The sequence below is a fragment of the Anastrepha obliqua genome, chromosome 1, assembly GCF_027943255.1.
Source record: "Anastrepha obliqua isolate idAnaObli1 chromosome 1, idAnaObli1_1.0, whole genome shotgun sequence".
Lineage (NCBI taxonomy): Eukaryota > Metazoa > Arthropoda > Insecta > Diptera > Tephritidae > Anastrepha > Anastrepha obliqua.
Window position 1 is genome coordinate 44,312,025 of NC_072892.1, and position 26,920 is coordinate 44,338,944.

A 26,920-nucleotide genomic window follows, 5' to 3' on the forward strand; every position below is an offset into this window, starting at 1 on the left:
TTCATGACGACCCGTTCACCTTGATTCGTTTCTCGCTGGTCACCTGGTGGTTTTCCGGTATAAATTATACCTTTCAAAGGATAGTTTGAAACAGAGTCACCACACTTTCATGCCATATTTTGCCGGCTTACTCGGAATATATTGGGTGAATCGAGTGCGCCCACGATATGGAAATAACTGTTCATCGACGGTTACATGACAATCCGGAGTGTATGCTTTCTCTAAATTGGTCATCAGCATGAGCCATACATCGTCCAGGGCAGCAGATTTGCTTTGCTTCAACCTCTCAGCACGAGTACCACTGTTATCGAAGCGGATGAAAGTAGTTAAGCTCTTGAACCGATTCAATGACTTAGTGGCCTTATAAATTGGCATACTGTAACAGTTTATTACTGGGATGCTTTTCATTCCATAGACGAAACGCTTCAACGGCTTTTCTGCTGGTTTCCTGCACAATGATACTTACGATTTCAGGAGACAGCAATAGCTTGAAAAGAGCTTTATGACTCGGTGACGCTCCTCGTAGTGGCCCTTTACGAGTAAAAGTTGTAACTTTGCGACAACGAGGCCTTCCAGGTGGTGGAGGATTTGAATTCCACATCTTACCATCTTTCGACCTGTATATAAGGCCCTGGGTAATAGATGTGCTGCATGATTCCATTGTGGTTGAAGCCTGAAGGGCGATAGCTTCTCTATACAAATCCTCAATATCATCATGGTTTTCATCCAGAACAGCCTCTAACTCGATTTCCTGTTCTATATCTGATGCTTCACAGAAGTCATCTTCATCTGGGAAATATTCATCTTCTTCTACGTTGCCACTTGTTTCAAATGGATCGGGCTCTTGTCCCACAATTTCTTCAATTTGTGCCTGGAGTCGCTGATGTTCTTCCGGACTCACATTTGCTGCACTTAGCTTACGAAGCAAACGCGTCATCACATCAACTTCATTCATATTTACTTGTTCCATTTTATTTAAAAAAACACTTCGCACTAATTAAAAAACACGTGTTCCCTTTAATTTTCAAATGTAAACTAAAAAATGATCTCTGCCGCTGCCTCCGCTAACAGTTTAGTTGTTTACACCTAACGGTAAACCAATTTACATGAGAAGCTTATATGGGTCTGCACAGACCCATGTGAGCTTAATTAACGAAATTAGTTTAAAATTATTATTTTTACAACAAATATAGCAAAAATCTTAATTTTGCTACTTCATTGTTTTTAGCACACTACATTTTAGGAAGTCATGGACTAAGAAGCCCCAGACCCATATGAACATCGGAGGGTTAACCTAAATGCACTCATTGTTGCCATTTTCTTGATATGTAGATCTACCGTAATAACGTGTGTCAGTGCGTTCAGGACCTCCCTACGACATGGTCTGATTGCACTGACTGTTATTGCACAGGCTGATCTTTGTATTCTGCTAAGTAATTTGATGTTGTATTCTCTCTCTAGAGCTTTCCACCAAACTACCGAGCCATACGTTAAAATTGGTCGTATAACCGCCTTATACAACCATAATGCACCCTCTATTCCACACAAAAAAAAAACTTTTACCGGCACGCTCTAAATGTTAAAAAAACAAACGAGACGAGCCTACCCTTCTCTGAACTTCAGAGTCTTCGGGGAATTTAATGAGCTGGTTGCGCAGATGTGTTAGAGAGTTTAATGAGTGCCCTAGTCTGCATATTTCAAACTCTTCTGCCTCTTTTAATCAAACGAGCGGTATTTCAGCGTACTGAAAGCCAGAGTAAGTTCTTTTTCTTAAAAAAATCGCTTGAAAAACATAGAAATGTTCATAGCCTGCAACTTACTTTTAGACAGCCTTAGCACGCGTTGTATGGAAACAAATACTTTTGTAATACAGCGAAGTACTTTTGGTCGACAGAAGATCTAAATCGAACGGGCGAGCGCTCAAAGGTAACCAAGTCCATATGAAATTCTTACCAAGCACCGATGAGAATTTCTACCGATAAGTGTTTGTTCGTGCTATTCCTCCGAATTGTGGTGTTCGTCTTGATGTTGTTCTACAAACGAAGGGATGCACACTTTTATACCTCCTCCGCATGACAGATGCTTTCATGGAGAAAGCTTTTCCTGGCAGAAATACGCTCGGAGTTCTACCATTGCCCGCTGAGAGACTACAGCTATTACAAAAATCCCAAATGCTAATAAATGGTAGTCACCACAAGCCTATTCTGTTACGGCTGCGGCTAAAATAGAAGGTATACGTGGGCATTCATATTCACATGGTATTCTTTCTTCCTTTTTCCTGCATTGTACGAATGACTTTTGAGGTCGGAATACTATTTATTGAATTAAAAAGACGAGAAGAAATCAATCGCTATAGGTAAGGAGTTTTTTTCGTGGATTATCATATGTAAATAATTGATAATTTTTTGGAAACTGCGTCTGTAAACAACAATAAAAATTCAAATATTCTTAATTCTTTACTTGCTAAGAGTTTTATTGTTGTTGCAATAAAGAAGTTATTAAAAATTAGTAATCGAATTCGTCCGAAGCTAACACCGAGAAAGAATTTTCACAAGTGTTGCATCGATACATTATTTACTTGGAAACTTCACTTATGAATCGTGGCTTACAGATATCACTGGGGTATAAACAGTAGATAAATAAGGAAACTTGTCAGTGTAAAATTGTACAACTTCATTGTGGCAAAGGCATTTGCAGACATGCCAGACGCAGTGCAATATATCACAACAGGTTTCCAGCTTTGCTAGTTGGAACATCAAATTCATGACAAAATTTAAGTAATGGTTGTAAAACATGCCAGTTTATATAAGCTGGCATCGGAATTTCGGATAACATCGTTGTAAGGGGGGCCGTTTATAAAGAGCCAAAGTGAGGTGAGTAGCTACCTTTTATCATTACTGCTTATTTATTGACTGTAGAGGCTCCTAAAATCATTTATATGAGCTTAATAGCTCAGTTGCCCACTTGCTGCTGGAGAGCAACTAGCCTACTATCACTGTGGGAAGTTGACTAAAGCTAAAGCCAATGGCAATCATCATAAAAGCAAATCAAATTCGATGACCAACCTATTCATCACCGGTGCACATCCTTCAATACAAGATTTGATTGTTTCGTACGCAGTTGGTGAAAGCAGACTGAAATTCATCTATACAGCATAAATTTCGATAAATTGCAGATACTTGGCATGCGGAGAAAGCCCATAAAACTTCAATTTCTCTTTGTTTTCCTATTACACCTGGCAACTCACACATACTTTATGTACATATGCACAAAGAATCTGGTCACCAAGCGTTTGTGTGGGCTAAGTAGGCAATTGAGCAGTAAATTTTGCTTTAGACAAACAACACCCACATCCCATAAATTTTCTTATGCCTGCCCTGTTATATGGGCATACATGGGATGGTAGCAACTTTTGATGAGGTGGTTCTTAAAAGTATTTATTTATGGAGTTTTGCGAGTAGCTGATATTAGGTTGAGCTGTAAGCGGCAATAATAAAAAAAAATTCCGTAACATACATATGCACCCCTGTGGTCTCATAATTAAGACACAATTTTTACAATATTCGTAGAAATTTTCATGCTATTGTACATTTTTTTAGTTAATTTTTTATAATTTTTTTATTTTGTAATAAAAGCTCTATAAATGAGAGTTCCAAACTTTATAAAAAATTTGTAAAAATTTTATGAAATTATCACTAAAATTTTTCACTTTTTAATCGAAATTTACAGAAAACTTTTGGGCATACAGTTTTGCATTTATTAAATTTAATAATAATAAATTTTAGTAATAATAATTCTTTCAAAAATCGTGTTGATTTTTTAAAATATTTTTTACATACGACATTGACAACTTTCTTCCATATAAGACACTTATTCGGAAGCCTTTTATGTGTAGGAAAATTATCAACATCGGTGTACTGGAATCAGTACAAAAACAATTTTCACTAATATATTTACTTTACATATTTTTTTCTTTCGGCCATCGTAGCCGAATAGGTTGGTGCATGATTACCATTCGGAATCTCGGTGAAACACCAAAATGAAGAAAAACAATGTCGGTCGCCCCTCGACAGGCAATGGCAAACCTCCGAGTGTATTTCTGCCATGCAAAAGTTCCTCATAAAAAACATTTGCCGTTCGGAATCGGCTTGAAACTGTAGGTCCCTCCTCCAGGAACAGCATCAAGGCGCACACCACAAATAAGAGGTGGAGGAGCTCGGCCAAATACCAAGAAAGGGTGTACGCGCCAATTCTTCTCCGATTTCAATTTTTTCTTCACAAAATCTCCACTTATATGCGTCATATTTTCGTTATAATTTCGCCTAAGTCTCAGAGTCGTAGAAAGTTTCCAAGTGTCTTATTCCTGGTTTACCTTTTAACTTAATAAAAATAATTTAAATATCCTCTAAAACCTTCAAGCGATTTGAATGCGTTGATTCTCATACAAGCTTGCTTTTCTTCTTGAACTGTCTGAAACGAATAAAAAATTACTCAAATTCATATATGAAAATGGGTTAAAACAGGCTTTATATCACTTTTTACACAATTAAGGTCGTTGGCTCGCTGATGCTGCAATCGAAATTTGCCGATATGGGCAGCCAGTTTTAGGGTCATTCAGGGAAACTAGCTAGACAGAGGCCCACAGGATGAAAGTATTGGGGCTTCCTGACCAATGATTTGTTCGTGGAAAGGTAGGCTTCTACTAGGTTTATTTTCTGGAGAAACAGGGAATTTGATAGGTATTTCAACTATCGCAGTTGTTGCTTTTGATAGCTTAAACAACATACGTCATATGTTTGAAGTTTGGTGTATGGTTAGGCATTCGCAACATTAATAATTTTTAAATCAAACAAAAGCATTCGATTTTCTTCAAAAATTGAATAATCCGCCGAAACTGTGAGATCAACTGACTGCCTTTGTCGCTATAACACAATTTTTTGTGAGGTCCCAATCAACCGATCAAAAGCGATTCATGTGTTGAAATATGACATCGAAGCTCATTGGTTAACTCAGTGTCAAAACTGCTAAAATGTACAGTAAAATTGGGTTGATGGAATGGATTCATTCCAGCTGTGAATGAAGTTGTATTTCATATTTCATTTTAAGGTCTATTCTTTCCAATACAAAAGAAACTCATTAAAACTTATTCAAGTTTCTTTTATTCATAGAATAATTAAATAATATTTAAAGCGGAATTTATGACCTCCCTTTATATTAGATACTTGAAAAATTTCTTTTGAAGCTGGGGCCAAGGTTTTATAGAAATGTTACTTAAATCCCTTCGAAAGGCATTCTGCTCGCCCCTGTTGGAAGTTTCAGCGAGCATTGCCCAATACATTAGTATATACACTATTGTATACATTAGGGATGTAATTTGTTTTTGATTTTTTACGATCCAGCGATTTTCGGGATTTCATTGCTGCCATCTCGGCATCCCGGAGAAACAAACTTTTAATGAATTTTAAGGTACTTGAAAATGATGAAATAAAAAGGATTTCTTAGGAACTTAAACCTCTGCGTCACTCCCCCAACCTTGTGAAAATTACTTCTGAGCTCAAAAATAACATTAGGACAAAATTTAGAACTCCTCAAGACTTAAGTAATGACATATTATCTTTGAAAATCTGACAACAAATAATCAAGTTATACAAAAAATCATTTTGGCGGCTTGTGAAAGATAAAAAAAAATTATATGTATACTATATATTTCTATGGTGCTGAAATCTTCTCAACATAAGCCTTAAATACTGAGGTGCACTAGTCTAATGCATGAATTGTTTTTTATATAAAAAAAAATCTTCAACCACTTCTATATTTGCTCAAAAGTTAATATCAAAAGTGGGGAAAATCTTGCAGCGAAATTCGTGGAAAGATTAGTGGCTGCTGAAGTATGTAGTCTCAGAACCTTCGGACATAACTCAATAAGGAAAAGGAGTACAGATTGCACAGACTACACGACTCCGCGCTTTGCTAGCAACGACAAATGCAGGAGGAAGTGCAGAGAGGATCTAGAGGAAACTTTAGAGCACCTTCTATGGCTCTGTCCGGCATTATCAAAAACGTGTTCGAACTACCTGGGCGTCCCACAGTTTGAGGGTCTGCAGGATATCTGAATAATAAAGCTTTCAACACTGCTTACATTTGCTATAAGCGTTGACATTCTGCATTATGTCTACTTTAAATCATAATAGAGATCAGTCTGCATCTGGTATCGCTTGGGACCAAAACGTCTATGCGTGGCGTAATGTCAGCCAGATGATCCTAACCGAACTTTATGTCAAAAAGTTGAAGCCAAATGAGTCACTGTTGGGTTTTTTATGTTATAAAAAGGGATTTTTCTGCTTCAATTTCATATGTTTCGTAAGAAATTAGAAATGCCGAAAATGCCGGAATTAATTGCCTACAATCCCGGAATCCTCGGCACTTAAAATTTCGCCAATCGCGGGATCCTAGAATTTAAATCCCCATTATATATATAATTATTGCCTCGAACATCTCTTGTCCGCTCTCTGGCCGATATTCTCCTTCAATATTTGGTGCGCGTCCAGAAATGGAAATTGAAATTGAAATTTGAAAAGGTCGAGCCAAGGAGCACCAGGAGATTTGGTGGCTCCTAAAACACTCAGGCTAAAAGGCCCATTGTATTCAAAACTCTGCAAAGGGGGTAGATAGGCAAGGAGGGAAGAAGAAAAGTATCAGAGAAAGAGATAGAAAAAATAGAGACAGAGATAGATAGTTAGTCCTGTGAGAATTTTCCAGATTCTTTGACAAATTTGTAAATATCCTCCAGTTTTAGAGAACGAATATTACTTAATCTCATGACATCGGAACCCAAAACTCGTAGTTTTGCTCTAGCAAAGGCAAAAGACTCACAGAGAAAGTGCTCAGCGCTATCCGCCTCCTTCAAGCACGACTGGCTCATTGGGTCCTCAATGATTCCAATGGTGGTCATATGCTGACCCCATGGGTTGTGACCTGTAATGATACCGACCATCAACCGAACGTCTCTCCTTCTAAGTTTTAGTAGAAAGTTTGACAGTTTTCTGTTCGGACTTGTCACAAAACACTTTGCAGTTCTGCAGCGTTCTAGACCGGACCATAGCTCTTTATGCAGATTGCCTACATAATCGCTGATCCAATTCATGTTTCCTGCGGAACTGATTTCGATTATTTACAATGGTTTGATTAAGTCTGCGTCGTCCAGAAATGGAAGGATCTACAGTTTTATACTGCCACCGATCAATCGAGAACGGCAGGTTTGGTTTTTTTATGAACATCTTTTTCAAGTAGCCCATTCGGAGGTGGGCCATTGCCTGCCGAGAGTGACCGCTAATCGGGAAAATATTTTATTTTATTTTGGTGGTTTGGTGGTTTGGTGGGTTGCTTTAATGCTGGATGCGACTAATAAATTATATTCCTTAAAATATATTTAATTTAAAAGTCATTGGTGAATACATACACAAAGACCCGAACCAATAAAAGTATTACTTTTGTAAAACAGCCAAATTTCGAAAAAGCCACAGCGCTACCTGGTGCATTTATCTTACGAAAAAATAGTGCATATGTGAAAAAGTGGCGCAAAATTAATCACCCTAGCGGAATATTTATAATTATTGCAAATGGCGCGACGTCAAGCATATTTTATACATACTTGTAAAGTAAGCAACTGCAGCAGCGTTCAAACAAACAAACCATGGAGTGCGTAAAGGTTAATATATAAAATTTCCATAGCTCAAAAGCATTTTCTTTATTTACTAAAAAAGTTATTCAAAAACGAAATTGAATGATTAATTTTGCGTCAACTAACTTAATTATAATAAATTTTGAGTGCAAACCAAATCGGGGCATAAATACGAAGTATCGAAATCTTTGTTCCAGCTGTAATATTTCCAATTTTATAACTAACACAAACACATTGTATATCTCGATCACCGTGCGAGCTGGGCGGTTAGAAGCTAAATTCTGCAGCTCTATATGAGTTTCTCCTAACTTGAATGTAAAAAAAAACAACAAATAAATAATATTGTAATACATTCACGCATTGAAAAATGCGCTTGCCTAAAAGCGGGGTTCAAAACCTCTAATTTATAATGTTTTGTCTTTTCAACACGTCCATTGACGATTTTTTCGCTTTAAAACATTTTATAGAGGAATCAATCAATAAAAGAGTTCTTGCCACACCTACACGAGCGCATTGCAAATATGTTTGTAAGTATGTACACATAAGTTTATGTGCAAATTGCTGCGCTATGCAACATTGAGTGGTGTATTTACAGCATTTGAAATTGAAGTGGTGTAACACGCCACTGAAGTATACTTGAGGGCTTGGTTCGAGCAGCACGAGTGCTCCCAGAAGCACTTGGCATAGGAAACGAAATCAGTAAGCAACAAATCAGCCAGTCAAATAACCAACTAGCAGGCGATTCATTCATTCAAAGTAATACGCACACATCCTCACAACATATGGAGAGACCTTTACACCTATTGTCACTAACTCACTCAAACACTCATTCAGTCATTCACTCATCCATTCATTCTTTTACTCATTCAAACAAAAATAAAAGTTTATTTCATTCACACCTGTTGGTGTCGAGTAGCTTGTTGTTGCAAAAGAAAATGAAGTGAGAAAAAAAAGTAATGAATTAATAAATAAACAACAACAAAAGGGTGAATGCGTGCATTGAGCAAAAAATAAACAGCGATTTTAAAGATAAAAAAACTTGTCAGTAAACGGCAAATTAATAAACAAAAAATTCCATCCCGTAAAATGTGTATACGTATGTATGTATTCAAATTTACATGTATGTACATAAATACATAGGCAATATTTGTTATTTCGTAGTTAGCGGCTGGCGCAATGCTTTGTCGCTCGCTATCGGTGAAGCGGCTGCTTCTGGCCAATTAATACGTCCAGCGGCAGAGTTGCGCTGCGCTGAGCCGCCACATTCGACACCGCATAGCGGTTGTGTGGGCTCACTATTTTATTGACTTATTTGCGCGCAGCAGCGATATGTAAATTTAAGCGTATTTCAAAATCTTGTAACAGCAACACACCGCGCGCGCGCGCATCTAATATGTACATATTTATACATATGCGCATATACATGTACACACATACATAGGCTCATGAAGCTTTTTGTGTTTCTCCGCGTTGCTTGTTGGTGTTGTTAATGTGTGCAATTAAAACACCCACAAACGCTGCCGAATCGACCGCAAAAATCTCGGCGTCACCGAGCGGAAGCGCCGTCCAGCAGCCTCATCAGAGTCGGCCGCGGCGGCTAACCGCGCGTGCCACATAACAAGACATGTTCAGCTGAATGCTGAAAGTCAATTGCGTTGAGCTCTGAGTTGTCCGCACTTTGAATGGCAAGTGACGTGAGCGTGTTTTGTTAAAGTTTCGGATGAAACTTTAGCCATTTGTGGCCTATTCATGTGAGTATGAAAAATATGCTCATACAAAGAAGTTAATAGGCACATATACATATACATGCACGTACATATATGGTCACGAAAATAGATACGTTCTATTACATAGCCTGAAAAATCGTTTCACTTCAGTCGCTGTACACAAAATTTATTTTTAAGTACCCAAAGGTGAAAAGTTGTCTCTAAAAATAATTTCCTTTCACTGCCCAATACTCGGAGGTATCATAAAATCTAAGTTAGTCTGAACTTTATTTCATATTTCTCTTCTTAAATAACGAGGTTTTCATTAGGAACAAGAAATTGTATTGTATTTTTTAATCCGATTACATCAAATCGGTTTAAAGATTACTGTTGGTTGGTCCCAGACAAACAGTACTTCGTCGCCAACTGTTTTCGTAAGACAAAACTTCTACTAAAATTTTACGAGAAATATTTTTGTGGAATACAGTAGATTCTGTTTTTATGCGGTAGATACGTTCCGCAAGAAACAGCATAAAAAAACAGCATAAAAAAAGCTACCAGTTCTATAGTAAAACTATAGATACGTTTCAAATGCTAAAACCGCATAAATCTGAAATAATGTAATAAAATCGCATAAAAAAGGGCACTAGTCCCATATTATTACTATAGACACGTTCCATATACTGCATGAATCTGAAATAATTAAATAAAATCGCACAAAGAAAAAATTGTATTTTTGAAAATTATATCTTTATTTGAATTGAATTGAAAAATAAATTTACGTCAGAAATAGAATCAGACAATACCCGCATGTTGCGCATTCGTTTAGGATTTGGCGTAAAATCACTTTCGTCACTTGAGGAAATGTACACGTCTGATCTAGATGGTTATGCAGGCGGTTCCATACTTGTAGGGTTAGCATTTCTGATGTAATCTGTGATGAGTTTTTGCTTAGCTGGTTTAGAATCTTGTTTATATGTACAATTCCCGATAGGTCGACATGCATTTTTTAATTAAAAAAAAACCACACTATTTCAAAACCGCATAAAAAAAAGCCGCATAAAAACAGAAACTACTGTATTTCAACCTTCTATGGACTTTAGAAATTGTAAGTTTTTCAGATTTTTAAAAATAAGAGTCAAAATGGCTCACACGGGTAAGAAAAATTAGGTTAAAATGTTAGACAAAACTATGCGCCATTAAATTTTATTATAGACTTCTAAAGACGATATTTATGGTTAATGTATTCTTATCCGATTTCTTCTCAAGTAATTAAGAGTAACTTGAGACCAGATTAGGAAACCTTCCAAACAATAAAAAAAAAATGAAAATTGTGACGTTTAAGGACAAAGAGGCAGACTCACTGAGAAGAGCAAGATAATTGCAGTTCAAGGCAAATGCACGCTCAGATACATGCAGTTCACATAGTACCAAAGCTAGTGAGCATTGTGGTATCAACACTTGCTTTCTCTGTAAATAGTCAGGCTACGATTAAGAAAGACATTTAAGTCAATAATCTCTATTCGGAAACTTCATCCCAATCCGAATTTAATATTCCGCAAAATCAGGAACCAGATGAGCTCGCAACGAAAAAATCGTCTAGATTCGAATCTAACTTTTCAAGTTCTTCTGGGTCTCGTTTATCCACAATATTCTACAGCTTTTCTTACTTTATATTTCTATACAGCATTAACGCCTTTTTTGCTTGCTGCGCGATGCATTTAACATTATAAATTATTTATTTATATTATCGAAACCTGAATTCGGCAGCTCAACTTTTTGGTATTTGCAATTCTTTAATTTGTGAGCCAGAGTGATACAAAAAGGAAAGCGGTGGTGTTGAACATATCCTGTACATCATTTCCTGAGCATATCACAAGCGTCTTGCTAAAAATGAAATGAAATAAGCAAAGTCTTTTCTTTTATATATAGAAAAAGCTTCTTGTATTTCTTGAATATTAATATTAATAATAAAAACAACACTAATCCAAATGATTGCCATGCTGCCGCTTAACCGACACCTGGGGTGCAGTCGGCATGACCTAAGATTAATTTTTGTTTCGACGCTGGAATAAGAGAGGCAAGAGTTTGCTAAACTCTTCAGTTCCAATAAAAATGCATGAACAAAATGAAAAATTTGAGCTATAAGTCAATAATTTATTGAGAGAGAATAGTATCGTTTCTTAGCGGTAAAAAGCGAGCCCGATATACCAAAAGTGCTAGAATGAGTGTCAATAGTTTTACATAGCGATCGAAATGGTTCATTGAGCTCATGATTTGATTTACTTGATTTAAAAAAAAAGAGGTCTTAAGTACGTTGATACCGAGGGAGCATTAAGACCAACTACCGAGCGAAGATATGTGTTGGAAATCCACCTAGTGAGCATTTTATCTAAAAATATTATTGCTAGGCCGCCGTAGACGAATGGGTTGGTGCGTGATTACCATTCGGAATTCAGAGAGAACGTAGGTTCGAATCTCGATGAAAGACCAAAATGAAGGAAAACATTTTTCTAATAGCGGTGCCTCTCGGCAAGCAATGGCAAGCCTCCGAGTGTATTTCTGCCATGAAAAAGCTCCTCATAAAAATATCTGCCGTTCGGAGTCGGAATTTACGTCAGAAATAGAATCAGACAATACCCGCATGTTGCGCATTCGTTTAGGATTTGGCGTAAAATCACTTTCGTCACTTGAGGAAATGTACACGTCTGATCTAGATGGTTATGCAGGCGGTTCCATACTTGTAGGGTTAGCATTTCTGATGTAATCTGTGATGAGTTTTTGCTTAGCTGGTTTAGAATCTTGTTTATATGTACAATTCCCGATAGGTCGACATGCATTTTTTAATTAAAAAAAAACCACACTATTTCAAAACCGCATAAAAAAAAGCCGCATAAAAACAGAAACTACTGTATTTCAACCTTCTATGGACTTTAGAAATTGTAAGTTTTTCAGATTTTTAAAAATAAGAGTCAAAATGGCTCACACGGGTAAGAAAAATTAGGTTAAAATGTTAGACAAAACTATGCGCCATTAAATTTTATTATAGACTTCTAAAGACGATATTTATGGTTAATGTATTCTTATCCGATTTCTTCTCAAGTAATTAAGAGTAACTTGAGACCAGATTAGGAAACCTTCCAAACAATAAAAAAAAAATGAAAATTGTGACGTTTAAGGACAAAGAGGCAGACTCACTGAGAAGAGCAAGATAATTGCAGTTCAAGGCAAATGCACGCTCAGATACATGCAGTTCACATAGTACCAAAGCTAGTGAGCATTGTGGTATCAACACTTGCTTTCTCTGTAAATAGTCAGGCTACGATTAAGAAAGACATTTAAGTCAATAATCTCTATTCGGAAACTTCATCCCAATCCGAATTTAATATTCCGCAAAATCAGGAACCAGATGAGCTCGCAACGAAAAAATCGTCTAGATTCGAATCTAACTTTTCAAGTTCTTCTGGGTCTCGTTTATCCACAATATTCTACAGCTTTTCTTACTTTATATTTCTATACAGCATTAACGCCTTTTTTGCTTGCTGCGCGATGCATTTAACATTATAAATTATTTATTTATATTATCGAAACCTGAATTCGGCAGCTCAACTTTTTGGTATTTGCAATTCTTTAATTTGTGAGCCAGAGTGATACAAAAAGGAAAGCGGTGGTGTTGAACATATCCTGTACATCATTTCCTGAGCATATCACAAGCGTCTTGCTAAAAATGAAATGAAATAAGCAAAGTCTTTTCTTTTATATATAGAAAAAGCTTCTTGTATTTCTTGAATATTAATATTAATAATAAAAACAACACTAATCCAAATGATTGCCATGCTGCCGCTTAACCGACACCTGGGGTGCAGTCGGCATGACCTAAGATTAATTTTTGTTTCGACGCTGGAATAAGAGAGGCAAGAGTTTGCTAAACTCTTCAGTTCCAATAAAAATGCATGAACAAAATGAAAAATTTGAGCTATAAGTCAATAATTTATTGAGAGAGAATAGTATCGTTTCTTAGCGGTAAAAAGCGAGCCCGATATACCAAAAGTGCTAGAATGAGTGTCAATAGTTTTACATAGCGATCGAAATGGTTCATTGAGCTCATGATTTGATTTACTTGATTTAAAAAAAAAGAGGTCTTAAGTACGTTGATACCGAGGGAGCATTAAGACCAACTACCGAGCGAAGATATGTGTTGGAAATCCACCTAGTGAGCATTTTATCTAAAAATATTATTGCTAGGCCGCCGTAGACGAATGGGTTGGTGCGTGATTACCATTCGGAATTCAGAGAGAACGTAGGTTCGAATCTCGATGAAAGACCAAAATGAAGGAAAACATTTTTCTAATAGCGGTGCCTCTCGGCAAGCAATGGCAAGCCTCCGAGTGTATTTCTGCCATGAAAAAGCTCCTCATAAAAATATCTGCCGTTCGGAGTCGGCTTGAAACTGTAGGTCCCTCTATTTGTGGAACAACATCAAGACGCACACCACAAATAGGAGGAGGAGCTCAGCCAAATACCGAAAAAGGGTGTACGTGCCAATTATATATATGTATATGTTTCACAAATGGAACTATTACTAGCAAGAGTGGGAAAATTGATGAGCTTTATAAGAATATTGCATTTGGGTAGACCACGGAGAGATGAAGACATATGCGTAATAGCTAGGTTACTATGACCGCAAGTAAAGAAGAAAAAGGCAAAGAAACTGCTTAGCCTCTCAAGAACTGTCTGACGTGGGGATGTGACCAATTCACACAGTGGTATCCCAACGAACCTGTAAGGTCTAAGTCGTACAGACGGACTACCACAATAATATAACTTAAGCTTGGGTAGAACAAGACCCTTCGGAAATCTCTTGCGATAAAAAAAATGTTCGTGAATGGAGTCTAGTTTCTCTAACTAAATTTATCAATGCGAATTCCAGGCTTTCAAGAACTTCTTGACGATTTCTGGCTTTTCCTTACAATGTTAGTTTTAAGGATCGCATTGCATTTGGGATAACAGGATAACAACTTAGAGCTATTTTATAAAAGAAAAAAATCAAACGAGAACAAATCATAACTTCGAGGAGGCCAAAAATGCGCAGCGTGCAGTTTATTTTTACCAAAGCTCCTCTTTCGAGAACACTCCGTAAGAATTTGAAAATCAAGGTTTTGAGCGCGAAGAGTTATCAGAGTCGAATTGATTACATATGATTAAAAGCAAAAACGCATGCACTTGGGCCACTAGGTAGATCGTGCCAATTCAATTGAATCCATGGCAAATTGGAGTTGGGCTTACCATGATCAACTCTGGTGCCCTACATATGGTATATATACCATTCTAAAGTCGTATCCCAGTTAAACATGTGAATGGCCATACATTTTCAGATTTGGCTGCGAACATGCCTGGCTCTTCATTTCCCTGTGAAATCATCTTAGGCAATGCTTTGCATTTCTGGCTAAAAGACTTTGTTGGCAAACAAGATATGCTCTATTAATTGCTGCATCATCTTGGATTATTGGACTGCGCCTCTAGTTTTTTATTTACTCCGACAATTTTACTGCTTAGTCCTGAGGACGAAATTTATCCACCATTACAATGTCCACTTCCTTAAGGGGGGACTCTACTGTAAAACTTAAAAAAAATCGATTTTTTACTTTTTGTTGAAACATACTCAGAAACAACTCCAGAATGTTCCATGAAAATCTTAAAAAGAAATCTTGAATAGTTTTCAAGTTATAAAAGTTTTAGCAAAGCAGGTATAAACTGAGCGCTCGAGAGGTTTACGGTCATATGCGTGTTTTTCTCGAAACCACGTTTTCAAAATTGCCCACATCACAGCTCCGTGAAAAATTAACATATCAAGCTCAAACTTTGATAGTATATTTTTAACAATATTTACTAGTTTTTAAAGCTATGGTGGGGAAAAATTTATTATTTATAACCCCTTTTTTAATAACAAAATGACAACAAAAAAATGTCGATTTTTTAAAAAACTTCAAAAATTTTACAAAAAAATTTTTTTTTTGCAAGTAATAGGCTTAACAACTAAAAATAATGATATATAATAAAAAAAATTTGGGTTTTTTGATTTCAGATTTTTTTTAAATGCGCGACAGTGTGGGCAGATTTCAAAAGGCGTTTCGGGGGAGCGGCTGTACAGCTGCCATTTTGAAATGAAAATAAATTTAAAAATTTTTTTTGTACACTCAAGACCTGTGTTTATGTAACCCTAAACTTTTTTTTACTAATTAAATTAATACAAGTATGAAAACAAAGTCCATGAAAATTTGATTTTTACAGTAGAATCCCCCCTTAATAAAATTTAGTTTTAAGCTGATATCGATATTCTGATGAGAATATTTCAATCTGTACCAAATACTTATAAATACACGGAACACAATCAGGAGTCTTCTCCCAGTAGATCTCACTGTCAAAAGCGCGCAGCTTTCTAAACCGCGGCAATGTTTTTCAAGCTCAGATATATAACTTGACATACTTGTAGTAGTACCACATCTGGTCAGCAGGGTTGACCTCTCAAAATTTGCTTTCTCTATTGCCAGCCAGACTGCGATTAAGTAATTTACTTCAAAAATATTTATTTATACTAGTATTCAACAATACGAGGGACTGGACGAGCTGGCGACGAAATAGTTTTTTAGAAGAATTGGGAATTGAGCTCAAAAGTTCAAGTTTCGCTGAGTTTTGTTTGTCCCTAAGATGATGAAAAGGTTAGAACGGAGTTACTAAGAGTAGGAGGATTAACTTGGTCAGCACTCAACAGACATCAAGAACCAACATACGAGTCCTCACTTCGGAATCAATAGCCACATAGTTGCAGTGTCAGAAACCATTATAATGATTTTTGTGGTAGCTTTAGGAACGAAAATTAGACAAAATCTGTTAATCTAATGGACTATGAATAAGTTCGTGCGGTTTTACAACAGATGGCGTAACTTGATTATTATTCCATCGATCCACATTTCCAAACATTCATTGGAGAGCTACTGTCGTAAGGCACAAACGTCAGTATAAGTTTTTTATTTGAAGCGTAAACAACAATATTTTTACCACACTTGAAAATGTCGAATTTCGTGCCAAATAATGTGTTTTTGCGGGGAATTCTTCTTCATTATTTTAATATGAAGAAAAAAGCAGCCGAAAGTCATCGTATCTTGGTGGAAGTTTATGGTGAGCATGCTCTAGCTGAGCGAACGTGCCAGAAGTGGTTTGCACGCTTTAAAAGTGGTGATTTTGGCTTGGAAGACGAAGAACGCGAGCGTGCGCCGCCAAAGTTCATGGATACCGAATTGGAGGAATTGCTCGATCAAGATCCGGCTCAAACGCAAGAAGAGGCTGCAAAAACTTTGGGAGTTGATCAATCAACCATTTCCAAACGTTTAAAAGCCTTGGGAATGATCCGAAAGGTAGGCCATTGGGTGCCGTATGAATTGAAGCCAAGAGACGTTGAACGCCGTTTTATGGCATGCGAACAACTGCTTCAACGGCACAAAAGAAAGGGTTTTTTGCATCGAATTGTGACTGGCGATGAAAAGTGGGTCCATTACGACAATCCAAAACGTCGGGCAAGGTATGGATACCCTGGCCATGCTTCAACATCGACGTCGGCGCAGAATATTCATGGCCTGAAGGTTATGCTGTGTATCTGGTGGGACCAGCTGGGTGTTGTGTATTATGAGCTACTGAAACCGAATGAAACGATTACGGGGGATGTCTACCGACGACAATTGATGCGTTTGAGCCGAGCACTGCGAGAAAAACGGCCGCAATACGCCGATAGACACGACAAAGTTATTTTGCAACATGACAATGCTCGGCCACATGTTGCACAAGTGGTCAAAACATACTTAGAAACGCTCAAATGGGATGTCCTACCCCACCCGCCGTATAGTCCAGACCTTGGGCCATCCGATTACTATCTCTTCCGATCGATGCAACATGGCCTGGCTGACCAGCACTTCCGTAATTACGATGAAGTCAAAAAATGGATCGATTCGTGGATTGCGGCAAAACCGACCGAATTTTTCACAAAGGGAATCCGTGAATTGCCAGAAAGATGGGAAAAAGTAGTAGTAAGCGATGGACAATACTTTGAATATTAAATTTGTAACCATTTTACGTCAATAAAGTTTCAAATTTCGAAAAAAACCGCACGAACCTATTCATAGTCCTATTATACTCTGTGCATACTCCGTACTTCGAAGAACGTGCATCTATTTCAAGAGAACCACTTTTTTAAAGACCCGAATAGGCTAGGCATAGTCTCTTTCTAAGGAGTGATAGAATTAGCCATAATATTGTGGTTTTTAGCGAAGTATTATGTTTGGATATAATTAGGGAAACCCCTCTTTCCTGGATTTCACAATGTGCCTCCGTAGTCTCCAAGTGAATTCTTTGTAAGAACAACTTGTCTATCCTAAATTTGCTCACAAAAGGCTTGATATATTCCTACATCACATTTCAACGATCAAGGCTGATTGCTAAGATATGGTTTTGACTACTACAGCTACGCATATCTGAGTAAGTAGTAAAGTCATACAGATGACTAAAGAGCGGTCAATGCCCATGTATTAAAGTGCAGTATTAGACTGAAGAATCTTAAGACACTATTGGCAAATACTGTGGCAATGGTTGACTCAGCAAATATCTGTGTGTCTTGCAGGAAGAAATCGTCTTTTGAATATCATAAGTGAATAATACAAATAAATACAGATCGTCTTCTAAGAAACATTCCGAATCATTCAAGTTAATTTAGCTTTAAAGCGTTCGTACATATTTTTCTGACCACAAGCGTAGACGAGCAGCTACCTATATACATACTTACTTGTATGTGTTAGACAAAAGTGTTAAAAATATATATTTATCTTCGAGTGGGCGCCACTTCAACTGGCTCCACTCCGAATCAATGCGCCTGCGTAGGTGTAGATGGTGTTGGTGGCTTATCAACTGTTGCAGGTATGAAATATTTTGCTTAACATGCTCACACACGCACAAGCAAAAAACTTATTCACATATATTTATACATACCCTGCAGGTAATATTTTAACCAGTGAAAAAATATCGTATTTAGCATCAGTGAAATTAAATGGAATGCAAATGGAAAGGAATCTGGGGATGGCCGTAAATTTCTAAGCAGTTAGACAATATTGCCTATTGTATTTAGAGCCTAGAGAGAGAATTTAAGAGATTAAGAAAGACAGGAGAGTTGAGAATTTATTGCTCTTCTGCGTACTTCCAAATTTTTTAAAAAAACGGAGCAGTTTATCGAGGGAATTATAATGTAGCTACGCCATTCTGAATACAGGTACATCCAACCCAAAAATGTTCCATCTAAGTCTGGCGAAAGCCGGACAGCGGCAGAGAAAATGCTTTGTACCATTCTCATTCTACAAACAAGGCGTACAGGTAGATCGTCTATAATATCTATGGAGATCGTATGCCACCCCCACGGATTGTATCCTGAAAATAGTTCTCAGACCACATAACTCCCTTCTCCTCTGTATGAGATGGAATTTTGTTACCATCGTACGGCATTTTCAAGCAACACTTGGTTGTTTTGAAATAGTCAGTACTTCACAAACGGCTCTCGTGAGCTTCATTAATGAAAAACTTTGATTTACCCGACTACTATCCTTCGCCCTAAAATTAGATCTGGCTCAGTTGGAAGCTGCAAAGAACAGCACTCCACCAATTCATGCACCTGTTAGTTGCCTTGAACCCCACATACTAGTGTCGCGGCATTCCCACAAATTCAAGCTAATTTCGCCTTGTAATAAGTTTAGCCTCAATTTATATTTCTGGACTATTTTTTGAAGAGGCGAGAGCGGTTGTCTAAGGCCTTTAGTGCAGTCTGGCTGTTACTGTAGACCCTTATGACATATTTAGGACTTGTACTAATTTAACACTAGATATAAGTTTCGGAAAAGTGCACACTACTTCCCCATTTCCCACCGAACCACCAATAACCCATTAATTACGATTGTAAGGCCACAAGTTGTCGAAGGCTTCCAATGCAATGTGTCGTTGGTTCGAGGAGAGTTGGAGATCTGATCTAAATTTTTCGAATTCAATAAATACTTTTAGTCCAGCTCCAGAATTTGTCTTCAAATGCATACAGGGTGGAGAAAAAAATGTTTGTTGGTAACACTAGCCTCATTGACTGACAAAATTGTGCATAATCAATTTTCCTCTTCAATGTAATATCCAAGGTAACCAATGCACATACATACATACTTTAAAGCTTATTCGGAGCCACTTTTCCTAAGACAGTTTGGAAATCATCCTCAGTTTTTTCTGCAGCATTTACTTGGTCATCTTAGAAGGCTTTTTGAGAAGTGGTAATGTGAGTAATCATTTTTTATGGCGAAATAGTCGGGGGCAAGATAAGATGTGTGAACTAATGTATTATAAAGATGAAGAAATCTCGAGATGTTTCGTCGAATTCTGATTTCGTAAGGCACACTCACATAATATTTCTTATTTTTTATATCGATTGGCAGAAGAAGTTTGAGTGCACCACATCACAAAAATGAAAAGGAAAGGTTAATAAAACCTGGGTTTGGATAGACCCTGTCGTGGTTTGTAGAGTTTTGGCTCATTTGAGTTACGCCATTACAAATATTGTTGGTTAATTTCAATGCAAGGCTAATAGATTGCATGGTTTAACCATCCGAGGGAGAATTGTGAGTGTAACTTTGACTGTTGCGTCATAGGAGATTTGACAGAGAGAGAGAGAGAGAGAGTAAGATATAGAGAGATGAATAATATGAAAACCAAATGTGTAAAGTGAGGTTAGTTGAATACAATCAGCTTTCTAATCAACAAATAACATAGGCAGTGGCTGCGTTAATTATTTCGTACTTAACCTACGCCAGGTCAGGACGAATTTCGTTGTAAACAAATCGCTGTCATATCTCCTGTTACGTCAGCAAAACAGTTGATTTCTTCAAAACCGCTGAGAACCGATTTACGGTTTGTTCTTGGCCACACCTTTGCATTCTCCTCACTGTGTGTTCAATGTTATAAATGTACACAGCATCGTAAGCTTCGTCACTAGTTTGGATATCGCGGGTATTTTGATCCCAAGAAAGAATTTCTTTAAGAAAATTTAGCTATCTCGGCAAAAGTTGTACTTCAACTTATCCCATCCTCAAAGCATCAAGCGTTATACACCGCAACGATCCGAGTAAACATTTTGCTTTCACCCTGAGATTCATCTAAGGATTTTCCACTACGATTTTCTTAACTTTGTGGATGTTTTCGTCGGCGATAGAGGTGGATGGGCGACATAAAAGAGGCAAGTCAACAATCAGAACACAGCGCGCTTTAAACTCTCTCTGTACTATTCGTTGGCGTAGACCACGTTTTCAGAGCCCCTACTAAAGACATATTCCCAACTAAATTCACCATAGCGAAATTTTACAAAAAACACCAAGCAATGATTTTTCAAAATATTGCACATTCACTAGGTGTTGTTATTATGTGGACATAAAAGCTCTAAGGTTCAATTATAAACGTCCTTTAATATGCTTTATTTCTTACGGCTACAATTTATTACATTCAACACTGGTTCGAAAATTATGAAAAGATGTTGAGTTTGGTACTAGTTCCGATCTATGGAAAAAGGTAAGCGGGGTGTAAAATGGACACTTCTGATGTTATCAACGTATAGAATTCCCTATTTGGTTTTATGGAAAATGGAAGGTGTGTGATCTAGTCAAGGTTTTAATTTCGAAGTAGTGGATTTTCCTGCAGGGTACATACACACAAGTACATGCACTCATACATATGCATTTATACTTGCATATTCACCACAGATATAAAATTTCCACTGACACGCTTAATAGTGCTAATAAATTGCCAAGCATTTACCAGCAATAACACCACACACTAACATCAGCATTACCTATGAAAATACAACAACAACAGAAAATAAAAACTTCACTTTCTCCATGCCATTTGCTTCCTCCAATGGCTGTGAACAGCCAACAAACTAACAGATGAAGAAAAGCTCCCAAGAACCTTCGCATCAAATGACTGTGAAAATTTTATGAATGCGGCCTAAATGCTTATCAGCGGCCAAACATACACATGTCCACCACACCGCAGCCACTTGTAGCCACAATGTGTAACTGACAAGCAACCTTTGCCATTCCTGCCATATGGAAAGGACACTCGTACATTTCCTTCAACCTACATTGCCATTTATATTTATGCGTACATTGATGCATATATACACACATACATGCATACTTGCATATGTGTGTGTATATCTGTTTATAGTGTCCTTAATAGACCGTACATTTACCCTACTTAATGGCATGAAAATCAAGCACTTTTCTCTCTTTATAATTGTACCAAAAGTTTATGTGCCGCCTTGCAAGACAATGAGCCAGCCACCCAGGCAGACAGCCAGTGAACTAGCCAAGCCACTAGAGTGTGAAGAGGGAGTGGAAATGCATAAGTTTAGTTCAGTTTGTTTGTTTGTTGCTTTGTACTCGTATGCTCTGAAGTGGGTGGCAGTAGTGCTGGGCTCGCTTATTAGTTATTTTGAGTTGTTGCCTGCTGGCCGTGGCGATAGTTTTGAAGCGGGTATGGGCGGGTGTTGTGCTTGAGCAGATATTTAGGTTTTATTACACATTCCTTATTACATTTCCTGGTATTAATGGAACTACTTGAAAGCACGATAGGCTTTTTTGGCAACTACAACAAAAAATAAAACAATAACAAAGAAAAAATGAATGAAGAACACGGCACTAGAATGTTATGATAAATTAGTGCACTCGCATACAGTGGTGTGCAGCAAAAGTTCAAACGATTTTTGTGTGGAAGCAAGTAGTTTTGAATTTCTTAAAATAGTGGCTCAAATTTACCTATCAAAAATTATTTTTAGTAACTCTTATTAATAACTTATTTATAATTTTTCAAAAGTGTGTGTTTAAGGGTTACTAGACGCATTGATTTGATCAGAATAGTTTTGATTTTCGACCTGTAATACTGATTTTTTCAGCCGAGTATTTGCTTTCATTTTCTATGGCGAATGATTTTTACGTAGTGGGTTCTAAACCTAGCATACAACCAGATATCCCGGAGTGGTTCGCCTTCTAACATTAGTTAGAAGTTCCAAATGGATGTTCTAAAGCTAACCAGAGGATAGCCCGGAAGTTGCGCATGCAGAAAAATTGTCCTGTTCACGCTCAAGTAAATGGCGAACAGAGACTTCCGCCACTTGCGTGGACTTTTGCACTAGTAGCAGAGGAAAAGGGAGGCTTCCTCTGCGTTGGAAAGATCAGGTGGAGAAGGAGTTAGAGCCCGTTACCACGAGAAAAAAAACGACTAACGTGTTTTGTTAAACTCAGCCAAAATCGCTTAAGCGGTTATCACGCCAGTCAACAAAAAGAAGAAGTACCAATTTTTTCATTCCGTAAATCAGTAAATTTACAAAGAAATGCACTGAATTTATAAAAATTTTGGCGTTGGAAAAAATTAAATAAATATAAAAAGGGAAAGGAAATGGGTGAAGTGGAGGACGAATTGTGGAAAAACAGAGATTAGTTTACGTAATTTAGTTTGTAGCTCACTTCTTGGTGCAAAGAAGAAAATCGATTTCTAGTTAAAACTGTTGAAAGTGAACTTCAAGTAAAATCTGGTTCCAATATGAGCTGCAAAGAATTTTTCGACTTCCTAAAAAGTGAAAACGGAGATGATTCCTTTAGGACTATCCAAAATTGTGATAAATACTAGGACAATTTTTAGAGAATAAACCTTAGAATGTTCCACTAAATGGGCCAGCTCGAGTTTCTCTAAAGGTCGTTGTTTTGAAATATTGCGCACTTTTTTAAGTTAAGTTTGACTTGCGCTTGAACGAGGGATTTTTTATCACAACTAATTTTACAAGGTAACAACATATGGTGCAAATTATACCAGCAATAGTACACAACTCTGCATGAAATTCAAATTTAAAGTTGAATATATATATATATTTGTACAAGGTGGCGTAAAACAAATTTTTTACTAAATAAAGAAATAATGATTTTGAGTGCCGGAAATCTTTTTGCTCCAGTGCTTGTCTGTTTGTATTCTACCGACATAGCTACTCTGACATAGCAGGCCAATACCGTTAAAGCGGCTCCGCTAGCAAGGTCATATTGTTCGAATGGATACAATTGCATCAGATCTAAAAGCATACTATGAGGTGCGTGCTGGTCGGAGCAGAGGAAATTGAAGGCGTTCTGTTTTGGATATACGGTGTGGAAAAAAATTTTAGTTCAATTGATGCGCCCAATAGATGTCAGTTAGAATAGAAAAGAAAGGCTGGCACAGCAACTCGAACATTGGAAAGTCGGTATGAAAGACCGAAATGACGAAACTAATTTCGGAAATAAAAAGCCTAAATACACCATTCACAGTATATTTGCGTTCAACTCTTTCCTGCGTTAGCGGCCGTCGGGCAGTCCTAAAAAAAACCGTCCGCATTGAGTCAGCTTTGGCTATACTTTCAACAGTATTTTTCCGTCCAACGCCTTTATTCCTCCTTTAATATTCGCACCGAGTTTCCTCAACAGTTCTGAATATTATGACTGAATTGACTATTTTGGCCGCATGCTCGCTTATAATACATCAAGAGAGACTAGACGCTATATGAAATGACTTAGACTGTCTATTGAAAGGTTTATTTCTGGAGATGATTCGTTCACCAAATATATAAGTACGTATATAATTGGCACCTTCATTATTTGTTGAGTATTTGGCCGAGCTCTTCCTTCAATTTGTGCTGTGGATTTTGATGTTCACACACAAAGGGAGAGTCCAACAGTTTTATGCAGCCTTCGAATGGTAGATGGTTTTTTTTGTTTTTGACGAAAACATTTTCGCATCTTCTATCTTTTAGTCCTCAGTGGAGTTTGATCCCGGACCTGACCGAAGAGCTCAAACGCACAAGCTCGCTGTGCTGCCAAGGAATAATTATTACACTGATTTTATGCGCCTCACCGCCTTTTTAGAAATATTTGACAACTAGATGATTCTTATAATCCTAGATGTGATGAATCACCGCTGATAACTCATAATAAGCTCCTAAAAATATGGGTCAAGGATGTCTCAGGGGATGTAGTGAGATGTTGAGAGTCTCGAGAGTGTTACTCTTTCCACAAATTCGGCAACGTTCGGCTTAACTTTCAACATCACGCCGCCTATAGGATTGAAGCAGCGATCTGATGACCTTAATTTCTGTACTGCTGGTATTTTATACGGAGATGGGCTAAGATCTTTTCTTAAGATCTTCACGTACTAGTCAAGCAGAGACCGAACTTTTAAGACCAGCATCGCATTGACAAAATTGTGTTGTTTTTGTTGTTTTTATAGCACGCAAATATAATATAATAAATATAATTTTTTAGCCCGTTTTAACTAAGGGTTAGGCCGATTACATAGATCCGACTGTCGGGGAACGACAAGGAAACAGCTAATCGTTGTTGTATTTGTGGCAATAACTTTGCCCTTACAGTGTTGTGTAATCACCGGTCGTCTTCGTTTAGCTCATCTAACGGTAGGCCCAGGAAACTAGCTATTTCGACGGGTTGGGTCCAGAGGAAGAGGGGTGTTAGATGAGTGCGTTTATTGGGCATGTGAGAAGGTAGTTAGTGTCGTGCGGATTCTGGATAAGTAGAAGTTTAACCTGCTACAGTATCCAGAACGTAGTTGTGCCAAGGTTACGCGGGACTGTCGGGGAAGTTGGAGCTCTACGTCTGCGATGGGTGGTGGTTGGACTCCGATAACGGCATTCGGTGGTCGGGAGCTAAAGAAGGTGGTAAGGGTCTCCCGATGAATGTCGTTGATTGTCTGTCGGTACACTGTCCGATCCAGTAGCTGTCGGTCTGTTTTGTCCTGGAACTCGTCCGAGTAGTTGAGGAAGTACCTCCTAACATGCCTGGCATGACGTGGAAGGTGTCTGCATGGGTGAGATCTGCGGAAACATCCTAGCAGGAATTGCTTGCTGAGCAGTTTATTATGCTCCTTCACAGGTAGCATATGGACCTTGTCATGAAGATGTTGTATTGGGGACATCAGAAGACATCCTGTCGCAGTGTTTTGGGAGGTATGTAGCTTTGTCCACTGCGAATCACTGATTCCAGGCGACCAGACAGGCGCAACATAGTTTAGATCCAGGCGGGTCTATTGCCTTAAATGTCGATAGCAACATTTCTTTGTCTTTGCCCCAAGTACTTCCGGCAAGTGATTTGTAGACCTTGTTGCGATTCTAGACTTTAGTAGCAATAGCGGTTGTATGCGCTGAGAAGGAGAGCAAACTGTCGATGGTAACTCCCAATATTCTGGGGTTGTTTACAGTCGGAATTGGGATGCCATCGACTTTTACCTTAAGTTTCAGTTTGACCTCTTTTGTCCAGGTGGTGAAGAGGGTCGCCGCGGATTCCATTCCCATGACAGCCAGTTCTACGTTACAGGAATGACTTGGGTTTTTTCCCGACCAAGGGCTGCCGCCCCAGTAAACTAGGCCTGCCTAGTTTACCGTACCTCACTGGCAATCGTTCTACAGCGGAGATTATTCATTCGGTACGCTTGGGGTTTAATCTACATTATTAATAGAGAAAAAATAACATAAAAATTAAATATATGCGAAAACTCCATTATATTCCGTATAAGTTTCTTCGATAGACGCACAAAACCAGAACTTGGAAAACAAATTTTAAAAATTTATATGCTTTGATCAGGTGCCAGAGTGCACTAAACATTCCCAGTGAACGATCTACATACGTCTTAAAAAACTCTCCAATTTTTATTTCACGCAACTGTAGCGCATCTGAGCACTTACTTGCATACAAAGTCTGCACAAATTTATTTTATATGAGCGTGCCTATCTTTTCGCCTGCCAACTAGCGAGTCATCACGCCTTTCTGCTTTCTTTGTCTCCACATTTACAAGTAGCCATGAATAAAGGCATTTACTACATATGTATGTTTATATGTGCATATATAAATATGTATATGCTTATACCATAAGAATATCGCACGAGATGTTAGTCTAACCATCTCGTCTATTTGATTGTCTGTCTAGCTGGCTGTCCGTAGGCCCGGCAGTTCGCGTTTCCGTACGGTAGTGCGCTTTTCAAAAGGCATCTTTTACGTACATATGGTGTAAAATACAGGGTGACTGTTGAAAAGCGTTGATGAAGAAATTAAATGTTTTTGTTTCTAATTAAGTAATCAATTCCATTTCATTCATTTAAAATAAAGACAATAACTATTTTATGTTTAGTAAGAAAGTTATTCAGAAGTAAAATTCATGATTAAATTGGCGCCACCTTGTAAAAGGTGAATTTCAAATCAAAGTGCATTCCACTTAAAAATTAATGGAAGCAAACCATATCGTTTGGATCGGATTGAAATAGTTGAGCTAAGTTTGTCTGACAGACTTCGAATGTCCGTGGGGATTTGACTAAAACCGACTACTTTTTGCAGAGATTAATAAAAGATAAAACGTATGCCAACATCCTGAAGACTATAAA

At 37.7% G+C, this 26,920-nt stretch overlaps 1 protein-coding gene across 4 annotated transcripts in view; it reads right to left on the reverse strand.

Moving 5' to 3' along the window:
- LOC129247763 (helix-loop-helix protein delilah) overlaps nt 1-26,920 on the reverse strand; it is an 85,730-nt gene that overhangs the window by 45,610 nt on the left and 13,200 nt on the right. The gene's annotated exons all lie outside the window — the stretch shown is intronic.